The sequence below is a fragment of the Cryptomeria japonica genome, chromosome 9 (assembly GCF_030272615.1).
Source record: "Cryptomeria japonica chromosome 9, Sugi_1.0, whole genome shotgun sequence".
NCBI lineage: Eukaryota > Viridiplantae > Streptophyta > Pinopsida > Cupressales > Cupressaceae > Cryptomeria > Cryptomeria japonica.
In genome coordinates this window covers 212,171,231-212,187,274 of record NC_081413.1, presented here as the reverse complement: position 1 = coordinate 212,187,274, position 16,044 = coordinate 212,171,231, and positions in this window count along the sequence as shown.

Genomic DNA, 16,044 nt, shown 5'->3' with positions numbered 1-16,044 from the left:
ATGATTTTCTTTTCTCCTAAGCAAGTTGTTGAACCTAAATCTCCAAATCATAAGTTGCAAAAAACATGTGATGGTTTTACTTCTATTCATGTGCGAGCTCCTCTTTCTATAAATCTTGACGAGGAAATGAGTGAACATGATATTCATGATGGAGATACAACGCCTAATGCTTCTAATAGTGATTATGAATATTTTGATGTTGACAAGCATTTATCAGATGACTTTTCAAAATCCCTAATCCTAGCTCCTAGAGCCGAACAAAGTAACTTGCCACATGAGCATAGTCCTTGTTTGGATCTTGTGATAGCTCGATCTACTGTGCTTGATGTTGCTCCTTTGGTGTGTTCCTCACCTTCTCAAAATAGTGATCAACAAGATCGGGAGGTGGATGTTGTGCTAGATTAGCAACATTGGCACTGTAGTTTCTCTCTCTCTCTCTCTCTCTCTCTCTCTCTCTCTCCTCTCTTGCTCTTTTGTGACTATTGTTCTATGTGTATCCTTGTTCTTCTAGTATCCCCTTAATGTCTACTTGAGGATGATGTAAAGCATTGATATCTCTTATGACCTCTTTCAATGTGACTCAACAAACTCGTGTCTTCCCTTTATTCCAAGGAAGTTTCCTTTCTTTGGGGAATGATGATTATTATATGCACATACATATATGATATAGATAAGTTATCATACAACATATTGACCCCGAGGAAAGCGAAACTACCTCATGATTTATATTTGTGTTTATTATCCTTAGGTTTGTTCCTCAATTGGGGGCTAAATCCTTGCGATAACATGCTCTCTCTCTCTCTCTCTCTCTCTCTCTCTCTCTCTCTCTCGGGTGTATCTTAGCTTAAAGTAATCACTCCCGATAAGGTGTGCACAATCACTTTAACATGGGGACATACACTCCGCTCATATTCTCCTTCTTGATACTTAAGAATTACTTAGTGAACTTTGTTTTGCTTTATAATCTTTGGTATCCTTGCTTTCATCACTCATAGTGAGGGGAACTTTGCTACTTGCAGTCATGGTTCTCCCCTTCTCGATCTTCCCTTTTACTTTGTCAATCGAAGTCGTAAGATCCTAAGTCCACTAGGGGCTTGGTGCATCTTGCCTCCTTGATGTGGTAAAAGTATTTCAATCTTGTTTCCTTGTACTTTATCGACAATATTGGCGTACATTCATACTCCCGCTAAAGTGGGGGCTAAATGTAGTGTCATAAAATTGTGACCCTAGCAATTTTTGACCATATTAGGGTCCTCACGCATGCAAAATTGAATCCCCTAGCTTGATTGGAGACCAGAGATTGCTCAACCCCCAAAAACTTCATTTCCCTTGCCCTCTGCACTACCTAACCTACATCCCATCCTGCAAAAAAGGACAGGATAGGGGAGTGGCACCCCTTTCCTCCTAAGATAGGGGTACAATGCCCCTCTCTCCCACCCTATTTTGGGGCAGGACCCTTCCTAAGTCTGCATTGAAGGTTGTGCAGTGAGCGGGAAAACTTCCCCGATGTCACCCTGTGATGAAAATTAGTTTCATTAACCCTAATTGACAAGTATAAAAGTTGTATTTTCCCTCTCATTTGCATAGGTTCAATAAGGTGAAATTTTTTTATCAAGCGTTTAAGAGAATTCAAGTATTCAAGCATCCCTTTTAAGCATTGAGCATCTCAAATCTCCCTTCAAGGCTAAGTGTTGCATTCAAGTCAAAGGATTCAACCATTGAAGAGGAGATCCATTTCAACATTCAACTTCATACAAGAATTTCTATCAATATTTCTATCACAACCTCCCTTGAGGTGATTTACATTTTAGTCTTCCATTTACATTTACTTGCAAGTACTTTCTTTCATTACTTGGTTAATTTCAAAACTGGGGTTTGACCTAAAGGCAAACCCCCAATCCCAACACCAACCCCTTTTCCTCTCTTTTCTGTGTGTAGGTTACATGTGCACAACTGTACTTTTGGATTTGGACTCCATTTGCAGAGGTAGAAAAACCCTTTTTGTTTCGTGAATTTTTTGGAGGACCGTGTACACTTTCGCCACGGTTGGGGCAACTTTTCCTCAAATTCGCAGGGCGGCTTCATCTCAACATATTACTACCAAATCTAGGTGCACGCTTCATCCCACACTCTGATCTTGAGTTATTATCAGTTCTTCATCTCTTATCACTTAGTCTTAATACATAATTCAATCAATTCCTTTCCATTCCTAGTAGAAGAGGGGATTGACTTATCATTCTCATTTCATTCAGAATTCTATCTTCTTCTTTGGAGGTTGAATCTAGTGAATCCCTCCCCTCTTCCAATGTAATGCGTGAAAAGTGTTTGAAGGAAAATCGGCAGTGAAACTCTCATCTCTCCTTGGATGGAAAGGGTAGCTTTCCTCTTGATCTCTCATTCACATATTTTTCACCCACCATTATAATTTGGTGACCATTACAGGTACAATTACATTTTGTATTAAGTTAGGTCTTGTCATTTTACCTACACCTATCTATTTCATGCCCAATGCCCTCACCTATAACTTCATTTAGGTAGAACTTGGATTCATTCTATGCAAGTGGTCCCTTCAACTCTTCATTGCAACCTTAAGTTTGTTCATGCAACAACATGATGCATAATTTAGAAGGTGATAAGAACTTACAAAGTTGTTTGCAAACTAAGCCAAGGTCTTAATCTCCTTTAAAAACTTCAATTCCTTCTCCAATCCAAATAGATACAATATTTCCTATTAGAGCATCCTTTCACTTGAAAAGGTACTCTTAGAGGATGATTGGGAGTCATTATATTTTACACCTTCCTTTATCAGAGAATATAAAATCCCTCCATTAGAACCTAAGACCAAAGAGGATGACATGGTGGTATCTACAAAAGATTCAACTTCTTCGAAGAAATCTAATAACAATACTTCTACTTAAACTAGTCCTTCTAATCCTACTTCAACTAAGTCTTCTAGTTCTTCTTCCTATGATATTGAGACATATGAGGCTCCACCATCTATTTTAGAAATGGCATCTCTTTATGGTCCCAGTTTTGATATCTTAGCTAAGAGTGGATATAGAGGCAATGATTGTGGTGCAAATAAACAAGGAATTAAAGTCTCTTTAGAAAATTATACATGTGAAGATTTGGACTTAGATATAATCCTTCAAAGCCCACCAAATCATCCCATAGACCATCTCTCAATGTTTCATGTTATCTCTACTTCTTCTAAATCTCTTCCTCTAGTCAATCCTTAATTTATGATGTTAGTTTCATTTCTATCATTCCTTCATTTGATGTATCTTTTCTATGGATGATTCCTTAGCTGAATTCTTAGGAATTTATGATAATCTTCTTCGATATCATCTTAATCATAGATTTCCCTATTGTTTAAATATTGAAGAAGACTTTGGAAAGATGTTGAATTACCAAATGATACCTTGGAGATGACTCAAGAAATTCCTCAATTGATGGATGTTCCTCAACACAAAAGCCTTCTCATAGGAGATATATTATTGATGTCAAAAAGGATCCTCATAATGATGAAAAAGTGATTAAAGTTGGAAAATATCTAGAAGCTAATGAACAACATGATCATTCTTCTTTCTTTCATGATTTTCATGTTTTCTTGGAATTATATAGACATGCCTAGAATTGATCCTCAAATTATTATCCATAACATTTTGTTACTTCCGAATGTTGAACATGTTAAGCAAAAGATTAGAAAGTTGAATCCTAAGATTGTGTTGTTAGTTAAGGCTAAGATTGAAAAGCTCTTATAAGCTAGAGTTATCCATCCTATAAGCTATTCAACATGGATTTCAAACATAGTTGTTGTTGCTAAACCCGACAATAAGATTAGAATACGCACTGACTTTGTGATCTTAACAAAGCCTCTTTGAAAGATGACTTTCATCTTCCAAACATTGACATGATAATTGATTCCACTGCTATTCATGTTTTATATTTATTTGTAAATAGATTTTCTAGATAAACTAAATTTTTATCAATCCTCAAGATCAATACACAACTTTTATAACACATTGGGGAGCATTTTATTGGATTATAATTCCTTTTGGATTAAAGAACACTAGTTCAACTTACCAACATGTTATGACTCTTAACTGATGCAGCCATGATCCAGAGGGTCCTCAAGGAGAACAATCTAGATCATGCATCAAGAGTAACACAACGAAAGAACCAACACAAAATAGAGAAAATGCAAGATCAGGCATCCACAATATCATAAATTTATCTTAAATTAGCTGGCAACATGTGTGAAAATTGGTAGGCTTACAGGCCTAGTTACAAAACACATTCTCTCCAAGACCAGAAAATGTAGCGTGTAGAATAGGTCAGACCCAAAGTGTGAAGATATCCTCCTCCAGGGACACAAATGAAGTTTGAACTACAAAGGAAGGTATCCCAAGGGCTCATGAACATCGTGTGTGGTGCCAATTAGATTTGCAAGCCAAGAAATCGCTCCACAAGAGAAGAAATTTCCAACTAGTCGTTAAACTCAAACTACTCCGGGAACCAAGAAATAGACAATCCAAAAGCAACAACTACTGGAGAAAGATCCAAATGGACTACAAATCTAGAACAAGGAATGAGAACAAGTCTGGAAGCCAAAAATCTTATCCGCAATGGAAAATTGGGGGGGGGGGGTGAATTAGTATACCAAAAATTACCGAACTTAAACACTTAAACAATTTAGTAGTAAACCGGTGTAATGGTTTTACTAACAAACCGGTTAACACAAATGCAAACCAAACAAAAAATAAGGCATTCACCCACAGAAGCACAATCACCATAACACAAGAGATTTTGACGTAGAAACCCAAATGGGAAAAACCACGGTGAGATGAAACTCACAAGTAACTATCTGCAGAATAGTAACCAGACCGGTTAAGGTCATACAATGTTCTTTACTAGAACATATCCTGTTAGGAATCTCAATTTCTATTAGGAGATAAGTCCGATTAAAGACTACCTTGTGAGAGGATTTCAGATCCACAGTTGTGAACCACCTTGTTGGAGGATTTACAAAGGCTTTGCCAGGCCTACTCGGTTAAGGGTTTTAGACTTGCCGAAGATATGAGTAATCAACAAGTGAGTGATCTAAATACTAGCACGATATGCTTGGTTAGATCCCTGATACCTCATTGTTAATGCATTTTAGCATTACTTTAGTCTTCAAAATCTCCACACTCTATTTCTTCACACAGACCTAATCTTCTACTGTGATTGCACATGCAAAAATAACCTCATCAACCATACAAAACCCTAACTACTCTCTCTTCCAAAACCCTAGACATGATGTCCTTAAAAAGGAATCTGATTTCATGTCAGTCCAATAGGATTACATTGCAAGTTCCTAGGTTCAATGCATCTGGACACATTTGGTAACACGACATAGAATCATCACCAAAGTGTCAGTGGATGATAACTCATCACAAAAAATAATATCAGTTGGTAACTCATCACAGAGTAATACCGGTTCATACATTTACCTATTACTGGTTCATATATTTTACTGATTACCGGTTCACACATTTTACCAATTACCGGTTTGCCAAAATGAAGACTGGGAAAATGATAACTGCCACTTTAGTTCCTTCGTTCCACTTGAGATCCTCAAATCGCTTGAGGTCTACATATTGCTTGGGTCCTCTTGCCGCTTGAGATTGGTAAACACTTTCTACAAAACACCGATAGTCTAAAGACTATAATACATAATACCAATTTGGAACAAATACTGGTTGAGCACAACTAATACATCCAAAGAGTGATCTCAAAGCAAGTGTGTGTCCATCAATGACAATCACAACAACATCATCAAAAATGCCAACAATCTCCCCCTTTGGCATTGATGGCAACACTTAGGAAAATTTTTGACATCTAAGTGTTTTACAACAAAAATATGCCATAATCAAAATTACCCCCCCTAAGCATATACACTATCTCTTTTGCAGAAAATACAATGTATACTACTCCCTTACAGAGATAAACATGAAAGTATACATAACATACATCAAAATTCTAAATACAGAATACTAGTCCCCCTTTGCCAACAATGACAAAGTATAGCTGAATAACCCCTGTTTCCATTATCATTAAAATAATAAGTGTTTATGACAATAAAGAGTGAAACTTGTTGAAAACCGATTTAAAATCCTGCATAAATGTCCTAATGGATAAGGACCATGACTCAAGCAATGAGGTAGCAACCTCACTTTCCATTTGCATCTGGGATACCTGTTCCTCCGTGGCATCCAAGGTACTCATCTCTTGAGTAACTGTTAAGGCATCCAGATTGAGATAGCACTTCTGAAGCATTCGCAGTCATGGTAGTAGAACCAGTTGAAGTTCCTACAAATCTTTGGTCTGATTGGTGATTTGCAACTCTATTCTAGTAGTCTAGAGTTGAAACCGATGAACGCTTTGCCCATATGTGGTGAAAGAATCATAGGGCATCTTGAAGGTGCTTATATATGCCTACAAGTCAAATTGCAGTCTGTCTTTTTGAGCAAGCACATCATCACATAATAGATGGGGTTGGCTTATCTTACTGAGTAGTAATTTCCCCTCATCCATTGCATCTCTTATGTCTTTTTGTGCTTTCTGAAGTTCAAACCGGAGCTCATTTAATTTCTTCACTAAGGCAGTGTTCAGTGCCTTTTGATGCTTCTTTTGTGCATTGGCTTCAACAACATCTTCCAAGCATTGCACCTGGTCCTCTACAACTGTGCATAAGATTTTCAGTTGGGCCAGAGAGGAATCGGTACTGGGGAGGTTAGTACCGGGTATCAAACTAGTAAGAGTTTCCACTGCAGTTTGAATAACATATTGCTCTTTCTTCCTCCTTAGTGATTCGAATCACTCTTGGGCAAGCTTAATGATTTGGAGTAGCTCCATTTCATTTGCAGATTGGAGGTCAATGGGACTAGTAATATTAGCTGGTTTGGCTTGACTACCGGTTGCCTTTGGGGTCTCCACTTGTGTGCTCTTTGCTGCTTCCTCCTTCTCTTTGGCTCTTAGCTTTTCCTCGTCAGTCTTCTTTTGCTCCTCTGCTTCTTTCTTTCTCTTTTCTTCTTCCTTCTTTCTATCTTCTTCTTTCCGCTTGTCTTCTTCTTGCTTCTTTTCTTCTTCTTGTTTCCTCTTCTCCTCTTCCTTTTTCTTCTCCTCCTCTTCCTGTTTCTTTTTCTCCTCTTCCTCTTTCTTCTTCTCCTCTTCCTTTTCTTCTTCTCCTCTTCCTTTTCTTCTTCTCCTTTTCCTTTTTATTCTTCTCCTCTTCCTTTTTCTTTTTCTCCTCTTCCTTTTACTTCTTCTTCTCTTTCTCTCCTTCCACTTTATCAGCCTTATCTTTATCATGTTTTTCTTTGTCTACTTTCTCTTTGTCAACCTTGTCCTTTGCTGTATCTGGGGTGACATTTTCACCATCCAAAGCATCAACATCAATAGGGTCCATTTGTTCAGTGGCCGGTTCTCCTTCACTATCATACACCTCATCCGTTTTTTCAGTTTCTGGTTCTTGTTCAGACTTCTTGTTGGCTTTGAACACTTGGTGCAACCTTAGAGTGGCTTTGGCATGAGAGTGGGTATATTTTACTACTTCAGGAACTTTTCCTTCCAATAACAAGAGTCTTCTTCTTCTCATGAAGAAGAGGCCTTTGTATTTTTCCATAAATTCAAAAAGCTCTAAATTTGACACATCAGGAAAATATTGTGCAAATATTTCTTCTCTTATTTCATGTTCCTTTTCTATGGAAATGCACCATTTGTTATCTAAAGAATTATATAAAAAATCTGGTGTCACAGATCTAATTTATGATGGCGATCGATCATTAATACTTAAATATTGAATGACTTTCTGTTCAACTTCCTCCTTTTCATTGTCATTAAAATCATCAAAATGATCTATTAAATCACTTAGCACCTTTCTCCTAATATTCTTTATAGTTCTTTGACAATGTTTCAAAGGTTTGTAAGAGGAAATGTCTATATTTACCGGTGCTAATGATGCTGGTTCATTGCTGGTTGTCTTTGTCTTCTTCCTCATTTGCCTAGTCTTCTTAGGCTATTATTCAGATTCTATGTCCTTTGAGTCCAGTGTGTTGCCTTTTGTCTTTCGCTTCCTCTCAAATACCTTGGCGGGTGCAACTTCCAGTTTCTTCTTTGCCGATGACTGCTTGGTCACTTTAGGACTTGCTGAAGTAACTAGTGCCGATACAGATTGCACTGCCTTTCCCTTCTTTACTGAGGGTTCTTTAATTGGTGTAACCCTTTCCAGATAGGTGTCGGTTCTCTTCTTCTTAGAATCAAGAGGTGAGGCAAGTAGGGTAGAAGCATACCCATCTAGCATGTCATACATTACCTCATATCCCTGTAGCGTCATAAATTGTACGCACTTGCTAGGGTGGTACAATTTCACACCTAGTTTAGCACCCGCCTTGGCGCATTTTGCATTTTGCATTGAATTTCCCCTTTAGCACTTAATTAATTAAATTAATTAGGTCTAAGGTTCTATTTTATCATCTCCCATATCATAAAGTTGGGCCCTTTTCATTAAAGTGTGCCCCTTTCATTTTATTCTTCCAATACATGATTTAATCTAAAACCCTAATTAGGTCCTATTTTGAACTTTAATGCCTGATTTTGGGGGTCAAAACATCTTGAAATTAGCTGTAACTTTGGGATTCTCTCTAAAATCATCATATCCAATGGCCCTGAAAATTTGGTGAAAAGTTGTCGAGACCATGGCGCCCAGAGAGGACCATGGCGCCCGGAGTGCACACAGTCCTCGACATTTTTCCCGAAATTTTAGGAGCGCGATCCAATCATAAAATAAAGATTAACCCCAAGAAATTGGTGGGAGATTCAATCTCTAAGTCAGCCTAAAGTGAAATTAAGACCTAGGGTTTCCTATATAAAGATTCTCTTTTCTCAATTGAAGGCAGAAGAGACATATAAGGAAGAATCATGAATGGAGACAACAACAACAAGCAACAAGAAGGAAGGCATTGTAGAAAAAGAGAAAGTCTTGTGGGATCTTCAACAACACTCAACATCCATTAATCAAGCATTCAATTTCATTCATCAACTTAGGGCTTTGAAGACATAGAAGAACAATAAGAGATCACCGACTGAAGATTGGCTTGTACCCCTCCCTTGGGGTTGGGTATGGTTTCATGTTGTTTTCATATCTTTGCACAAGCTTCATTACATCCTTTGCACTCATGCTTTAGATCACTTTGCATCTTGATTTAGAGCATTTTACTTTGTCAATTACAAGCAATCAGGGTTTACTTTGTAGGTTGCTCTAGTTTGCTTACTTTCATTTTAGGATCTTGCACACACACAAGGTCTGCACACACAACTTTTACTATACAACTTGGCTATTCGTGGAGGTGGAAATCACCAAAGTGGGGGTTTGACTAAGGCAAAACCCTATATAGCCACCTACAACCCTTTTCAGATATAAGTGCAGATTTCCAAATTCGAAGGACGCCGCAAGTTGCAGATCCGACGGAAGCGAACTGAGACAAAACTTCACACCAAATTCCAACCCAGAAAGCTAGGACAGGGGCGTGGGGCACCTTGGTCCTGCCAGGACAGGGGCGTTGGGCGCCCTGGTCCCTGTCCATTTCAGTGAATTTTAGCAATTTCAGAGGTAGTAGCTTTAGTATTTCAGGCTTCCGGCTTCAGCGGCAGATCTTGTAGAATCAAATCCATTCAAGGTACACATTTACATTTCTCCTCTTTTCCTTACAATTGTTCATCATTAAATCTCAATTCTACAATCTTGTGCTCAAAGTTACTAGTTCATACTTACACTTTAGGGTTAATAGTTGAACTTGCATCATTCTATCTATCATTTGCAACAAAGGAATAGAAATCCTAATAGGTAGCCCGTGGCTCTCTCTTCCACAAAAAGAAGTAGCCAATTGTGTGATACCTCTAGGCTCTTTCGTATTCCACAAGTGTGTGATTGAAAGTGAGATTAGGGCATGTTTTCTTAGTGTCACTTTTTCCCCTACACAATCCTGTGGGCTCCACTTCTTCTTTTCTAGGCTCAACCGCCTCCATTATGCACTCATCTACTCTGATGATAAAGCAGATGTCCTCTTCATACTTCTTGACAATATCACCAGATATTCTCACCCTCTGGCTCATCTTATGTCTGAACTCATCAAAGAATTTGTTCAGGACTTCAGGATAACTGGTTCCCACTGCTTGTAGACTCTCTCTGATTTGCTTGGTAACCGGTTGGTCAACAGACCATTGTATATCACCCACTCCTAGAAAATAGCCTTGAAAGTAGAAAAATAATCCTACCAGTAGTTGTCCAAATTTAAATCTCAAGGCATTGTTTTGTTTAATTGACTTCAGGTTCACCAGAAGTTGCCTTTGCATACAGGTGCATAAATCAAACGAGGCATCTTCCATGATCATCCTTTAGGTGGCATTTACCGCTGCAGCAAAGATAAAGTTAATTCTACTCCCATAGAACATCTGGTAACCTATTACCATACAAGCATATTTGACTAGATCATCCTTGATAGTATTGACGGTCATTCCTTGTTGGTCGCTCACAGAACCGGTGAGCTTGGTCATTTTGGTCTTGATGACCTTCCTTAGGGCTGGCACTTCTCCAACGTTACAAAAATTGATGATGACATGAATAGATTCTGGTGTGATGTCATGTGTGCGCTCAAGATACATTTTGTCACCGTGCACTCTGCTTAGAATGATTCGAATGTGATCTTCTGTGAACTCTTCAAGAAAATAAACCGCATTGTGAAGCTTCTTCTTTTCCAGGATGCTATATTTCAATTTGATCTTCTTGTCCTTCCAGAAGAATAAACTTAACTGAGAATGGATCACTAGAGATCCTAGGTCTTCAATTTTAAAATCAATATAATCTAAAATACCTTCCTCAACTATAACACCAGTGGGTATTTGGGATAGGGCATTATATTTTGCCTTTCGTTGGATGAAATCTACTGAATCAATGGGTGTACTAGAACTAGAGTGTGATGCAGAAGCCATGATAAACAGATAAACTCAAAAAATACCTTTGTATGTTGAGATTTAGGGCTTGCAAATTCCACTTCGCCACACACTACTTCAGTTGCTGGATCACCTCTTTGTGTTCTTCACTTGATCGATTGATATTATCTTCTGATTCTTCTTCAAGATTTTTGAAATCTCTCTGAATCGCAAGACAAATTGCCTTTTGTCACTCTACACTTGAAAACTTCTTCACTTGCAAATGATAAGTGAAAATGACTTGAAAATCCCTTTTAAACGAATTCTTCACCTACCATAATAAATGCTCCACCATTAGGGGGTAAACCCTAATTTGCCTTTTACTATTTCCAGTCTTCTGCCAATTGACAGGTATCTCATACCGGTTAAGGTCTTTTACTAGTGTAAATAGGGGGTTTGAAATATTTCACCGATTTGTTTCCCCCTAAGCTTTTTTGTAGCTTAGTTTGCCGATTCAGAGATTTCCACACTAGGTGCAGAAACTGGTTCTTGTTGAGACACTTCTTCTAGCTTCTTTTTCCAGGTTTTCTTCATATCTGCTTGAATAGTTTCAACATCAATCTTTCCTTCCAGAGTGACCAGTATATTATTTGATATATTCTTTCTTGTTCTGTAGAATCTTGCTGTATGACCCAGTTTATTGCAATGATAGCAAACCATTCTAGGTGCTCTCCAAGGTCCTTTATTCATGTTTCCATTCTTCCTTTTGCATGTTACAACAGTGTGACCATTATCATGACAAATCAAACAGGTTGCTCTCCATCCGATTGCCGCTTGATAGCCACTGCTTCCTGACTAATGATTACAGGTACTAAACTGGTTTGGATTCCGGTTCACAGAGGATTCAGGAAAAAATCCTTGATTCCTTTGAGGATACCTTTTGGTGTTGTGCATGACAAACCTGCATTCAAATGCTCTATGCCCAAACTTGTTGCATGCATAACAATTTCCATTGAATCTATTGGATCTAGGCTTATTGTTTAGAAAGTAAGGAAGGTTATTGTAAGCCTTGTTTCTACATACATTAGCATCGTGTCCTTCCATGAGATAATTAAAGTAAACAAGCTTGAACTTTTGCTTACCTTTATTCTTTGATGTCAGTTTCTTCTTTGACGCTACATCTTTTGCTCTAGAGGTCTCACCTTCCTCATACCCAGAGAAACCAAGTCCATTAGTATTCTTTATCGGTTTAGTTGATTCAAGCTTTTGCTCTAACTTAGTAGCACTCTGATTGAATTTGGCAAGTATCTCCTTTGATTCAGTGAGTTCCTTGGTAATAGCAACATTGGACTCCTTCAAATTTGCATTCTTAGAAATAGCCATGTTTAGTTCAACTTGCATTTCCTCTTTTCCCACTTTACTCTCTTGGAGATGAGCGGTAAGTGCATTGATTTCTTGCTTCAGTTTGGAGATCTCACGATCTTTGTCTTTTGCCAGATCTTCAGCTTTTCTCGAATTCTCAAGTTCTTGACACATCCTGATAGTCAGTCCTTCAAGTTCCCTTCTTAGGTTAGCCTTAGATTCATTCAGTTTTTCAACTTCTTCAACTAGGGCTTCCATGTCTGCTTCATCAAAAGAACTATTTTCAGTAAGTTTCATCAGTTTCTCAGCATGCTCTCTTCTCTTTGCTAGAGAGGCTTTATATTTGACTTTGAGTTCATCATAGGCTTGCTCAGTTTGAGTGAGCCGATGAGTAAGTTCCTTCACAGTATATTCCCCCATATCTCTTTCCAAGTGGTTAAACTTATAGAAAGGTTGGCTCTGATACCAATTGATGAATACTAAGAGGGGGGGGGGGTGAATTAGTATACCATAAATTACTGAACTTAAACACTTAAACAGTTTAGCAGTAAACCGATATACCGGTTTTACTAACAAACCGGTTAACACAAATGCAAACCAAATAGCAAATAAGGCATTCACCCACAGAAGCACAATCACCATAACACAAGAGATTTTGACATGGAAACCCAAATGGGAAAAACCACGGTGAGATGAAACTCACAAGTAAATATCTATAGAATAGTAACCAGACCAGTTAAGGTTAGACCGGTTAAGGTCATACAATGTTCTTTACCAGAATAGATCCTGTTAGGAATCTCAATCTCTGTTAGGAGATAAGTTCAATTAAAGACTACCTTGTGAGAGGATTTCGGATCCACATTTGTGAACCACCTTATTAGAGGATTTACAAAGGCTTTGCCAGGCCTACTCGGTTAAGGGTTTCAGAATTGCTGAAGATGTGAGTAATCAACAAGTGAGTGATCTAAATACTAGCATAGTATGCTTGGTTAGATCCTTGATAGCTCATTGTTAATGCATTTTAGCATTACTTCAGTCTTCACAATCTCCACATAGACCTAATCTTCTATTGTGATCGCACATGCAAAAACAACCTCATCAACCACACAAAACCCTAACTACTCTCTCTTCAAAAACCCTAGACATGATGTCCTTAAAAAGCAATATGATTTCATGTCGGTCCAATAGGATTACATTGCAAGTTCCTAGGTTCAGTGCATCTGGACACATTTGGTAACATGACACAGAATCACCACCAAAGTGTCAATGGATGATAACTCATCACAAAAAATAATACCGGTTGGTAACTCATCACAGAGTAATACCGGTTCATATTGTGTGGGAGAAAAAGTGACACTAAGCAAACATGCCCTAATCTCACTTTCAATCACACATTTGTGGAATACGAAAGAGCCTAGAGGTATCACACAATTGGCTACTTCTTTTTGTGGAAGAGAGAGCCACAGGCTACCTATTAGGATTTCTATTCCTTTGTTGTAATTGAAAGATAAAATGATGCAAGTTCAATCCCAAACCCCAAAGTGCAAGTATGAACTAATAACAAGATTTGCAGAATTGAACTTAAATAATGGAAAGCTGTAAACACAAGGACAAGACAAGAATGTAAGTGCATACCTGGTGTTAAAATCTGAGTGAAAATGTTCGGGACGGGGGCGCGGGTGCCACTGTCCTGATTCTGCCCCTGAAACTGCTCCGAAAATTGTTGTTTTGCAACCTAGAAAGCTGTAAAAAATGCTGAAAACTGCTGTCTGTCAGGAGGACCAGGGCGCCTAGCGCCCCTGTCCCAGGGACCAGGGTGCCCAGCGCCCCTATCCTGGCAGGACCAGGGCACCCCACGCCCCTGTCCTAGCTTTCTGGGCTGGAATTTGGTGTGTTGTTCAGTCTCCGTCTGCTTCTTTCGGATCTGCAACTTACGGCGTCGTCTGAATCCCGAAATCTGCACTTATATCTGAAAAGGTGTTTTGGGCGGCTGTATAGGGTTTTGCCTTAGTCAAACCCCCGCTTTGGTGATTTCCACCTCCATGAATAGCCAAGTTGTATTATAAAAGTAATGTGTGTGCAGACCTTGTGTGTGTGCAAGATCCTAAAATGCAAGTAAGCAAGCTAGAGCAACCTAGAAAGTAAACCCTAATTGCTTGTAAATGATAATGTAAATGCTCCAAATCAAGATGCAAAGTGATCTAAAGCATGAATACAAATTATATGACGAAGCTTATGCAAAGACATGAAAACAACATGAAATCATACCCAACCCCAAGGGAGGGGTACAAGCCAATCTTCAGTCGGTGATCCCCTATTGCTCTTCAATGTCTTCAAAGCCTTAAATGGATGAATGAAATTGATGAATGCTTGATGGATGGATGTTGAATGTTGTTGAAGTCTTCAAAGATCTTCTCTTTCGCTGCATAGAAGGTCCTTGAAACCAAAATTCCCCATCCTTTCAAATGAAGAAAGAGAGCTCTTATATATGAAACCCTAGGTCTTAATTTCAACTTTTGGCCAACCTAGAGATTGAATCTCCCACCAATTTCTTGGGGTTAAGCTTTATTTTATGATTGGATCGTGCTCCTGAAATTTCAGAAAAAATGTCCGGGACCATGTTGCACTCCGGGCGCCATGGTCCCGACAACTTTTCACCAAATTTTCAGGGCCGTCAGATATGATGATTTTAGAGAGAATCCCGAAGTTACAGGTGATTTCGAGATGTTTTGACCCCCGAAACCAAGCCCCCAAGTTCAAAATAGGGCCTAATTAGGGTTTTTGATTAAATGATGTATAGGAGGAATAAAATGAAAAGGGCACACTTTAATGAAAGGGGCCAACTTTATGATGTGGGAGATGATAAAATAGAACCTTAGACCTAATTAATTTGATTAATTAAGGGCTAAAGGGGAAATGCAATGCAAAATGCAAAATGCGCCAAGGCGGGTGCTAAACTAGGTGTGAAATTGTACCACCCTAGCAAGTGCGTACAATTTATGACGCTACACATATATTTACCTATTACCGGCTCATATATTTTATCAATTACTGGTTCACACATTTTACCAATTACCAGTTTGCCAAAATGAAGACTGCCGCTTTAGTTCCTTCATTCCACTTGAGATCCTTGAACCGCTTGAGGTCTACATATCGCTTGGGTCCTCTTGCCGCTTGAGATCGGTAAACACTTTCTGCAAAACACCGATAGTCTAAAGACTATAATACATAACACCGGTTTGGAACAAATACCGGTTGAGCATTACTCATACATATTAAAAGTGATCTCAAAGGAAGTCTGTGTCCATCAATGACAATCACAACATCATCATCAAAAATGCCAACACAAGCAAAGAAATCGCTTCGCAAGAGAAGGAATCTCCAACTAGTCATTAAACTCAAACTACTCTGGGAACCAAGAAATAGACAATCCAAAAGCAACAACTGCTGGAGAAAGATCCAAATGGACTGCAAATATAGAACAAGGAACAAGAACAAGTCTGGAAGCCAAAAATCATATCTGGAATGGAAAATGAACAACTACCACAAAATGCTGAAAGAAACATAGAATCTGCAACACAGAACTGAACAAGAACAAAACTGAAAACACAAATTTTTGGTTGATGCAAGATTTCTCATCGACCGAGGATGCTCCTACATTAGACACCCCAAGTAGAAAAAGATGTTCCATGAGAGGAAGCTCATGAA